Here is a 10,631-nt window from a genome sequence, read left to right on the forward strand (position 1 = left end):
AGGAAATAAGACAAACGCTCTTAATTGCCTTTTAGCATCTTTCTGATGAATCCGGGCGTCACAGCGCCCCCTGGAGGTTCCAGCAGGCCCATCAGTCCCAGGAGTCCTCACCTCTCTCAGGGTAGAACCTTAGGTTCTGTTCAAACCCAGGGGGCTCAAATGAAGGGGCGGCGCCGCAGCGAGCGGACCTTAAGTGAGGTTTGTTGAGCTCTGCTTTCATCCGGAGGTTCTGGATCTCCTCCCGCCTGGGCGGGCCGTGAAAGAGACGACCCAGAACCTTCCGCATGTCCGGATTCTCATTAACTTTTGGAGGCTTTGAAGCTTCCTGTGTGTCCACATCTGAGGATTTCATCACGGTGCGTTTGATGACCCCGTAACCATGGTAACGCCTCGGTCATCCACTGAGATCAGAAACCGCACAGGCTCCATGAGAACCTGCGGACTCCACATCCTCCAGTCCAGAACCTCCAGTCCATGTTTGATGTTCAGAACTGGACCTCCAGCTCTGACCAGACGCTGGAGCCAGGTTTGAACTCTGAGAGTGTCGAGTCAGCACGTTAGCGCCTCTTCATTAGCAACAACACAGCTGTCCAACAGTGGGGGGGGGGGGGGGCGGCCTGTCGACCCCCCTGAAGCTACAATTAGTGGATCCTCAAAACTAGAACCCTCCACAGGAACCACCAATGTCTGAAGGTCCCTCATACTGGGACGAAACCAGAACCAGCATCTGAAAATCACAAAACCTGCACCGAGCCTCTCCCTCCTCTCTCTCTCTCCCTCCTCTCTCCCTCCTCTCTCTCTCTATTCCTCCCCTCTCTCTCTCCCTCCTCTCTCTCCCTCCTCTCTCTCCTCTCTCTCTATCCCTCCTCTCTCTCCTCTCCCCCTCTCTATCACTCCTCTCTCTCTCTATCCCTCCTCTCTCTCCCTCCTCTCCTCTCCTCCTCTCCCTCCTCTCTCTCCTCTCTCTCTATCCCTCCTCTCTCTCCTCTCCCCCTCTCTCTATCCCTCCTCTCCTCCTCTCTCTCCCTCCTCTCTCTATCCCTCCTCTCTCTCCTCTCTCTCCCTCCTCTCTATCCCTCCTCTCTCTCCTCTCCCCCTCTCTCTATCCCTCCCTCCTCCTCCTCTCTCTCCCTCCTCTCTCTATCCCTCCTCTCTCTCCTCTCTCTCCCTCCTCTCTATCCCTCCTCTCTCTCCTCTCCCCCTCTCTCTATCCCTCCTCTCCTCCTCTCTCTCCCTCCTCTCTCTATCCCTCCTCTCTCTCCTCTCTCTCCCTCCTCTCTATCACTCCTCTCTCTCCTCTCCCCCTCTCTCTCTCTCTCTCTCAGCATCTGTTCTGTTTGTTTTATTCACACGCCCACACCGGACGCTCGCCCGTGTGGTTTGTGGACTTGTGGGCCGCAAACTGTCGCACATTTGGAGGCTTTGACATGTTTCATAAGCACTAGTGAGAAAAACACACACACACACACGTACTGTTGCAAACACACAGTCACACACACACACACACACACACATGTACTGTTGCAAACACACAGTCACACACACACACAGTCACACACACACACAGTCACACACACACACACACACGTACTGTTGCAAGCATACAGTCACACACACACAGTCACACACACACACAAACACACACTGAGCGCCGACTCTTCCTGAAAATGCTTCCAGTGGCACCCGTTCCATCTGTCCCTCTGATAAGGCCTCGCCGGCGTCTCGCCGTATCTCCATGAAGGAGCTTTTCCGCTGGGGCGAGCGAGCAGAGGAGCGACGCTTGTTAAACGGTGCTGACGGGACGTCACGTAGCCCCCCCCCATCAGGGGGCACCAGTCTGGACCAGCTGAGCCCCACCTGTTCTTGTCCTTTTCATGTTACCTTTGTCCCACTGACCCCTCCCCCAGTTCATTGGCTCCGCCCCTCTCTTGACTGCCATCGTGGTCACAGATAAACCCGTGCTGGCGTTTGATGGTGGCACGTGTGCTGACTGGGACGCCGGTCTGGTGACCAGCTGCTTGGTACTGGTCCCAGTCTGCAGCCAGGTAAACAGGAAGTACCACGGCTAATCACTCTGTCCAGTACTGGATGTGGTACCAAGGTCGTCCACCAGAGGGCTGAACTGGTTTAACATCTTAAATATTGTATTTTCTATAACAGCTTGATGTTTGCCAACTTCCTCTCACCCTGATTCACTTCCTGGCCCCGCCCACTGCTCCGTCAACTGACCCCGCCCACTGCTCCGCCCACTGTTTCTTAGCACCACTCTAGACTTTCCTTCTTTCCCTCTGGCTCAATTTTTCCTTTAAATTACATCCTCAAAATGGTGCCGCCATCCCAGTATCATTACTGTTGTCGTGGCGATGGAGGAGCCGACACTCCTGAGCGATGTGGGTTTCTCTGCGAAGATGCTAACGCGCTCAGTCTTTGTCGGGCTAAATGAGTTTTCAGTCGGCCGTGCGTGAAGAACGGAGCGGGGAACAGGAACCATCGCCAGGATTCACCCCATTGATTTTCCTCTTTTGCTACACGTTGTTTCTTGTTTGGTGAATCAGCGGGGGTGCATCATATCACTCACCCGGGGGGGGGCAGCATTAGCTTAATGAATGTGTGATGATATACTTTAGCGTCTGCTGCACGCGGCGCTGCTCCTTGCTTTGTGCTTCATTACTGCACAGTTGGTGAAGTGATTGAATTAATTGTTGTAAACGCTGACAGAGAGAAGAAGAACAAAGTCTTTCATCAAAGCTTTGATTCACCGACTCGCCAGTTAGCGCCCAAGCTAATCAATACGGGGATCAATTAAACAGGGAGGTGTAATTATATTCCAATTAGATTAGCGTTGGACGCTGTCTGTCTCCGTGCTGCTGCTCTCCTCAGGAATATTCTGGTCTTCAGCTACTCATCGTTAGCATACGTGCTAATTTTACATCACTAAAGGGAGACGATGAGGAAACGTAAACGTCTGCCATTAATTTTATCACCTTTTATTGCCTCAGATGAAACCCAAAGAGGCGCGGAGAGAACACGGCTCCACCAGGAACCTTCTGCTGTAGCATCTGCGCTAACGATGACGACCAGGCAAAGCTCCACATTAAGTGTTGCTGTCAAGTCATCAGTGTGTGCGGTAACCATGGTGACGGAAGGTAATCGTGTTTGTAGTTATCCCTTTCCTGGAGTCCGTTTTTTTTTTTTTGATGGTTTATGGGATGGAGAAGTAGCACATTTGAACAGGTTTTATTTCAAACCCCAGAGACAGATTGGACAATCGGAGAACATCTGCAGAACCTTCCTCAGATCGTCAGCAGCAGTATCATAACGCTATAATTAAAGTCCTGTTACGTAACGTGAGCGCTACATCGAGGATAAGCTGTTCCGGATCAGGAGGAGCGGGAACGTGGGCCGAGGAGAACATTGTTCTCTGTCAGGAGCTTGAAGAAATCAAAAATGATGGCTCCTCATCCCGTCGTTACCGAAGATGCTGCTGATGTGTGCTAACACAGGAACCGCTAGCGTCATCTCAAGCCACGAAGCAGGGGGCGGAGCTTAGAGTTTTCCTTCTGGGGGTCCGAGCGGATCACGTGAGCGGCTCCACGTCAGGTTTTATGGCTGATGTTTCAGGTGAGCACTCATGTGGTCATGTGACTTCAGCCAGAACAGCCCGGTTTGCCGTCATCAGCAGGGGGCGGGGCCTAATGACCCTATTATAAGCATCAAACACCGGTTCGTGTTCAGGTTGATTGTTATAAGCGGATGCTAACGTGGACCCAGATGCTGCTAACGTGCGCTAACTGCTAACGTTACGGCTTCATTTCTCCACCTCTAATCTGCTTTTTGTCTCATTGTTCTCGGCCGTTCCGGCTGAATCTCCCTGTGTTGGTTCCGTACCAGCACATCACCTGTATAAGCGGATTGGAGGTTTAAACGGACCCGTCCAGCCATCATCTAGCAGCTCATCCTTCTCAGGTTCACCCGGGTCGTCCCAGCCGGTGCCGGTCCAGCTTCCTCTCATTAACATCTGAGCCGGTTCTGGCAGCTGTTCCCCGTAAATCCTCTGTGGTCATGACATCACCAGAGCGTCATGGATGGTTCTTTTAGGGTTCTTTACACCTCAGCGATGGAGCTTCTCTGTGACCTCTGAAGCTATCCAGGCGTTGAGTTCTAAATAAAAACAGAGGTCACAGGTCATCAGATGCTCTGTGTGAACTTCTTTTCATGGTTGGAGGAACAGAAAACAGCAGTGGTGTTTTGATTTTATGTTGCTTAGTAACAACAGATTAGCCAAAATATCAGCGCGCCGCTAATTTAGCTCCAGGCTGCGTGTTTTTATTCAGAACGTAGCAGATTCTGACCTTTGACCTTCAGGAGTGTTTGTGAGTGTGAGCAGCTGGGAAATGATCTGGGCTGGTGTGGAGCCTCTTCCAGGCTGCCTGGACTCTCAGAACCTCCTCTGCTTCTGCAGCGAGGCTTTGATTCTTCATCAACAGGAAGTAATCATAGCGAGGAGCAGAGGTGGGTTCCTGACGTGTTCCTCAGCTTTTCTGAGGAACATCTGAGCTCTGCTGCCAGAGGTCAGAGGTGAAGGAATGCTCCTGAAAACTGTCGCTGTCTTCCTCACAGTCAGTAAATAAAGCGGCCATTCCCTGCCCGTCCAACTCATCAGAACCATCAGAACCGCGGGATGTTCCCAGAAGATGCTGATACGTGGTTAAACACTGACACCCCGTGGTCGATGGTGGAACTGCAGGGACCACGTCTCCTTTTCCTGACGCTCATATCAACGAGCCAGTCCGGGCAACCGTCGTCATGGTTACAACAAACGAAGGGGCGGGGCCCCTCCGTGGTTGCCGCCATGTTTTTCCTGCCTCTAATGATGATTAATAGGACTTTTCATCCATTATCTTTGAGTGTTGCGTAACTGAAGATGTTATTCTGTGTTCTCACCACAGGGCAGCAAATCTGACACGCTGGTGCTTTAAAAATTAGATTAGAGCTTCAGCGTCTGACGTTCTGATGTGGATGAACAGAAAAACAAGATGTTCTGCAGAAGCAGCTGAATGAAACAGACGCTCTGAAAGCCCTCGATGATTCCCGTGTTGCTCCTGGATGTTGGATTAGCAGAAACGCTCCGGGAGGAGACGAGCTGAAGGAGGAACAAAGCCATTAATTAAGGCCTCGGAGATCAGACAGCAGCGATGGAGACGAGTGGGAGGAAGACGAGTCGAGGAAACTGAGAAGCCTGGAGAGCAGCGAGGGGATCAATAACGCCTTGAACTTCTGTTTGATGGCTGAAGTTTCTCCTCTCGGACAACTTGAACTTGGAAGTTTGCAGGACGAACAGTCGACACGTCTCTTCACACTTGCTGACCTCGTCAGAAACGTGATCTGTGGACTCTGTGAAATCTCACTGATAAATACACCTATGCTAATTATGCTAATAACCCCTCTGTAACACAACAGCCAAGTGGTTTTATTCATCGTTATTTTAACGTCCTACTTTGACTCCAGATCTTTGTACGGACAGTTAATCTGTGAACATGAGCCGGGCCGCCGAAGCTCCTAATCCAGGGTTTAAACCAGGCACCTCGAGGATCAAAGCAGGGAACTGTTCAGAGAACAAAGGCAGTTTCCTGGAACATCAAAGCTCCAGCAGTGTGTCATAAGAGAGGGAGGATTAGAAATGACAGATTAACGCTGCAGACGCGTCTTTGATGATTCCGTCTCCGACCCAGAACGTCCTGAGTTCTTTCTGTGATGTTTATTCGTCACTCCGGGATCAGGAAGAGCCGAGGCCTCAACAGGCATCACTCTGGCTTTTATTTACAGATTTGGAATAAAAGATAAACGTGGTTCGCCATGCAAAACCTCTGAAAAGCTTCCAGTGTTCTGCTAACGTTAGCGTTAGCTGGGACGCTTCCTGCCTCCTCTTGTTTGGCCAAACTGTTTCTGTTGGACGGGTTTGACTTCGGCCTCCTTCACAATAAAAGCACCATTTTGACCTTTCTCCATCTGCACTCGCTCGAGGGTGAAGATCACAATGTTCCTGCATCAGAGAAATTATGGGCATTAGTGCACGAGCGGAGCGATCCAGCTGATCTCTGCTGTCTGCCTCCAAAATAAGAACAAAGCTGTAGTAATTAACAAAAGTGGATTGGAAGGACATAAACTGGGCTTTTAATTAGCTTTAAAAAGTAAAACTTACTTTTTTTCCGAGCATCCCCGATTCAGGAGCAGCAGGATTCATTTGTGGACCATCTGTTGGTCATATTTCCCATCAGCCCCTCTGGTTCTGTTCTTCTCAACTCCTCTCAGCTCTGCCCGTCTCTGGTTCTTCACCATCTCTTCTTTCCATCTGCCGGCTCCTCCGCTGTGCTTTGTTTTCCACGAGACATTTAACTCCCAGCATCCTCCAGCTGCTGATGCTGCTTCCTCTGAGGAATGTTTCTCTCAGAAAAAGATCTCCGGCTGGAGGATCCAAACACTTCCGATGGGAGATCTGGATCTGCAAGGAACCTTCACAGGGAGACCTAGACCAGTAGATGTGAGGACCAATCAGCTGTTGTCCCGGAACAGCCTGATATATTTTTACATCAGTCATGAGTGAAATGTGAAAATTTGCCTCCTCGTCATTTGTTTACTCTTTTATTTTAAATAAAGCTTTTTCAGACTCTGCTGCCAGCGTCTGGAGCCGAACCATGGTCCAGCGTGAAGGTTGTCTTTTCAAGGTATGTCCAAATTGTTTCCATCGGTGTCCGCGTGTTTAATTTTCAAGATTGTCTACAAAAAGGGAGAATATACAGATTAAACCAGCCGTTTGTGCCAGCAGTTCCCCCAAGTGTCCACTAGGTGGGGCTGTTGTGCAACTGTCTAATAGCGCCACCTCATGACCTTACGTAATAACTCTCGTTCGTTCTCACGCACGCTCACACACACACACGCACACACACACACACACACACTCTGTTTCTTTTTTGTCACTCGCAATCTCTCTCACTTACTTTCTCTCTCTCTCTCACGCACACACACACACTCTCACACACACACCCAGCGGTGACCCCTCGGTCCGTGCTGGGATGTTGTCCCTGTCATGGCGACACAGCAGCAGCACAACTGTCACATTAATACTCGCAGGAGAAAAATCTGCTGCTTAACATTCACGACACGACCTGACAAGCCTCCTAAATCTCCAGCAGATTCTCACCATAAATTCTGATCTCTCCGCGTGTCTTTAGCTACATTTAAATGCTCCGGTTGCTTAGTAACAGGAGGCTTCTGCGTTAAACAGTTCTCTACAGTGAATGCTACAGTTTTTTCTGCTCAACTCTCGTTGGTATTTTCTCAAAAGGTGTATTTTGAGCAGGATAAAGACGCAGTCGTGTCAATAAAAAGCAGCTTGTTTTACTTCTTCATTTCATCCCGTCGAGTTAAAAGTTCCTCCACAGATGTGACACCAAACCTGAACAAACGTATCTTTCCCACCGCTTTTCTCCGTGAGTGTCTCTGCTTGTGCACCTCCGTCGGCAGCAGCCGTCGCGTGACCCACCTGGAGGATTGCTATGGCAACAGGTTGCCAGTAGCGACGGGGTACCATCGCGGCGCGCGCTGAGTCGGAGCCGCGCGTCACGAAAACGAGCGAGCAGCAGCGGAGGGTGAGGTCCGCGAGGCTTACCCGGATTCAGCCCGCAAACACGCGCACACCCGCCGCGAGGCTGCTGTCTGGAGCGCGAGGACACTGCGCGTTGCTGTTGTTCCGGTTTAGAAGAAAGAGCCGAAGCGGCAGATCTTTAGGGATGGAGATCCGCGGCTGAGGATCCCCCCCGCCCCCCCCCACCAGCACCAACAACAGGTTAGTGACCGACAGGTGACCGCGAGCACCTTTCTGTTTGCGGCGCGTGCGTCTCTTCCTTTTGTTTGTTTGTTTTTTGTTTCGTGTTTGTTATGAGGGTGTGAACACACGCATCCACGTGCGCACTGCTCCCCCGCAGGTTCACGCACGGAGCCCGGGCTCATGCACATTCGCGCCGCGGGCGTGTCAGCCTTTAATCGGATTATAGTTGTTCACCCGGACGGCGGGATCAAATGACGTCACTGACATTTGTCTCCCCGTGACCAACGTCCGTGATTTGGTTACATTCGGACATTTAGACCAAAACCAGCGAGTTCTTATCACCTGGATTCATTTTTAATGACATAATCCGATCAGAAACTGGGATTCCCACCAAGAGGGAGTCTCAGGCTCACCTTTGGTGATCCAGAAGGTCAACTTTTCCTCCTTTTTTCCTCTCCTCCCGTCCTTCTGGTCGTTTTCCTGACATGGGCCCATCTTGTCGCCATGGCAGCAGCCACACCTGAGCCAGAACCACCAACACAAACCAGTGGGGCTGACAGCAGCTGGGACTTTTCCAGCTTTGTGTCCAACATGAGCAGGATGATCCTGCCTTTAAAGTCCTTCATTAACACGTTACTCCACAATTATGAAGCAGGTTGTCCTCAGACTGATAGCTTTTCTTATAATTAATCATGATTATTCATTATGTTATATATGACTTTGTAAACGAGCCGTTATTTATCGTGATTGTTGATGAGCTGATCTTCAAATACAACTGAAAAACACAACAGTCAAAGTCCAGGTTATTTAAAATGTTTAATTACTCATCATAGAATAACAATTCTGTCACATTTAGGGATAAAAATCCTGAAATATTTAAAGCAAAAATGCACAAAAGGGTAAAACTGAGACGAAGTGATCCAATTTAATATTACACATCAGAAACATCCATTAATGTGAGTTAATTTTAAGACATTTTATGTTGGTTTTGCCCTAAAAATCTGTTCATTATTGTTAAATAATTCCGATGTTTTCATCTTAAATGTGCTGAGAGTGATAACTTTGACAAACCTTCAGATTTGACCTGTGTTTTGATGTTCTGAGCTAATTTGAGCTCATTTAGAGGGTTTGGTGATTTTTAGATGGTGTTCAGGTGCTGCTGCTGTCATAAAACAGTGTGTGTGTGTGTGTGTGTGTGTGTGTGTGTGTGTGTGTGTAGAGTAAATGTTTGAGACTCATATATAAGCTGCTAGAAAAGGCCAAAGCGCCGATGGGTGCTGACATCACTGCGTCCTTGGAGGGAAAGAAGACGGAATTCTGACTTTGACGTTTACGGACCAAGAAAAGCAAACGGATCGTTTCTTATCGTTTTCCATGGGGGGGAGGAGGAGGCTGGCTGAGGCGGCTCATCTCTCCAGTTTTAAATGTGATGGATGACAGACGGCTGATCAGTGAGGCGGGAACGCTCCCCCCCCCCCGAGGCGCCCCGCTGGGCTCTGAACGCCCCCGGGAGAACCAATGAAGGCTGTTATTGAATATGGTGGCAGTAACCAAGATTAAAGCAGCTTCTGAAACTGATCTTATTTTTAGCATCAAACCAGAAACGTTTGTCACTAAAGTAAGTTGCTGGTTTATGATGATGGTTAATGAAGCAGAAACACTCGGAAAATGCTTTAATTATCAAATTACTCTTTTAAATTACTCTTTTATTTCAAGGATGTGAGACTGGTGTTTGACTGAGTGAAATTCCACAGAAAAGTCCCAAACTGGTACCTTTACTCATACTAATCCACAGACGGTGAACGGGTAAAGGGTCCCCCTCCGTGCCCAACTGTTGCTCCACCATCTTTGAGTTCATCTGGTCACAAACGTCAGTGTTTAAACGTAATAAAGGCTGGAAAAATGATGCTTTTATCACCTGAGAACGGAGCAGAATCACAGATTAGGAGGCGCATCGGTCCGGTTTGGTGCGTAGGATCGTATCAGAGACGCAAATGCTTGAAATTTGTTGATCACAGACTAGAAACGTCTCGCTGCCGCCTTGTTTTTGTCCCTCCACCAGCAGCTGTTGACTCTCCACCTATTTGGCTTCTCCTGCAGGGCCTGACACCCCCACCCCCACCCCCACCCCCACCCCAGGGACCATCTTCCGCTCCAGAGTCGCTCCACCCGACAAAGAGCTGGAGCCGAGACGCTCAAGCATGGATGTGCCCAGGATGGCCGAGGGCCTGTTCAGCAGCACGCTGTCCTCGTCAGGGGGGGGGCACCACGTGCCCTCCTACCTGACGCTGGAACAGAAGGCGGCCTTCGTCTTCGTGCTGCTGCTCTTCATCTTCCTGGCTCTGCTCATTGTGCGCTGCTTCAGGATCCTGCTGGACCCCTACCGCAGCATGCCCTCGTCCAACTGGACAGACCACACCGAGAAGGACACGTTTGATTACCGCATCGTCTGAGGGGGGGTCGCGGGGTTGGAGAAATACCAGTCAATGAGGATGAAGATGGATTTGACCCACGAAGAGCTGCTGGTCCGCCAGGAATCTCCTGAAAGCTCACTAACACGATCTAACAGCTTCTCCCTGCCAAACCCAAAATGTTGCCACCAGGACCAAAACCTGCGGTGGAAGCCACGCCCCCTACCCAAGCCCCGCCCCTTGTCCAAGCCCCGCCCCATCCATCGTCTCTCTGTGCTCTACCTCGTTCCCCCTCCATGTGAAGACTTTGCACGCATCTCACACAGGGTCCAACCTCTGTTGGCGTCCGCAACAGCTGGACAGTAACAGTGTTTACATCTTATCATGTTTAC

At 50.0% G+C, this 10,631-nt stretch overlaps 1 long non-coding RNA gene across 2 annotated transcripts; it reads left to right on the top strand.

The window, feature by feature from the left end:
* The first annotated feature begins 2,436 nt into the window (after positions 1-2,436).
* Positions 2,437-5,318, top strand: LOC115250534 (uncharacterized). 2 transcript variants are annotated; one of them, XR_003889110.1, is made up of 3 exons: positions 2,437-2,890; positions 3,000-3,146; positions 4,950-5,318. It is a non-coding gene; the product is annotated as an uncharacterized lncRNA (long non-coding RNA). The 2 variants fall into 2 exon arrangements; XR_003889109.1 differs by lacking the exon at positions 4,950-5,318 and adding an exon at positions 3,254-3,810.
* Positions 5,319-10,631: the final 5,313 nt, after the last annotated feature.

The sequence above is a fragment of the Takifugu rubripes genome, chromosome 7, assembly GCF_901000725.2.
Source record: "Takifugu rubripes chromosome 7, fTakRub1.2, whole genome shotgun sequence".
In the NCBI taxonomy this organism is placed as follows: domain Eukaryota; kingdom Metazoa; phylum Chordata; class Actinopteri; order Tetraodontiformes; family Tetraodontidae; genus Takifugu; species Takifugu rubripes.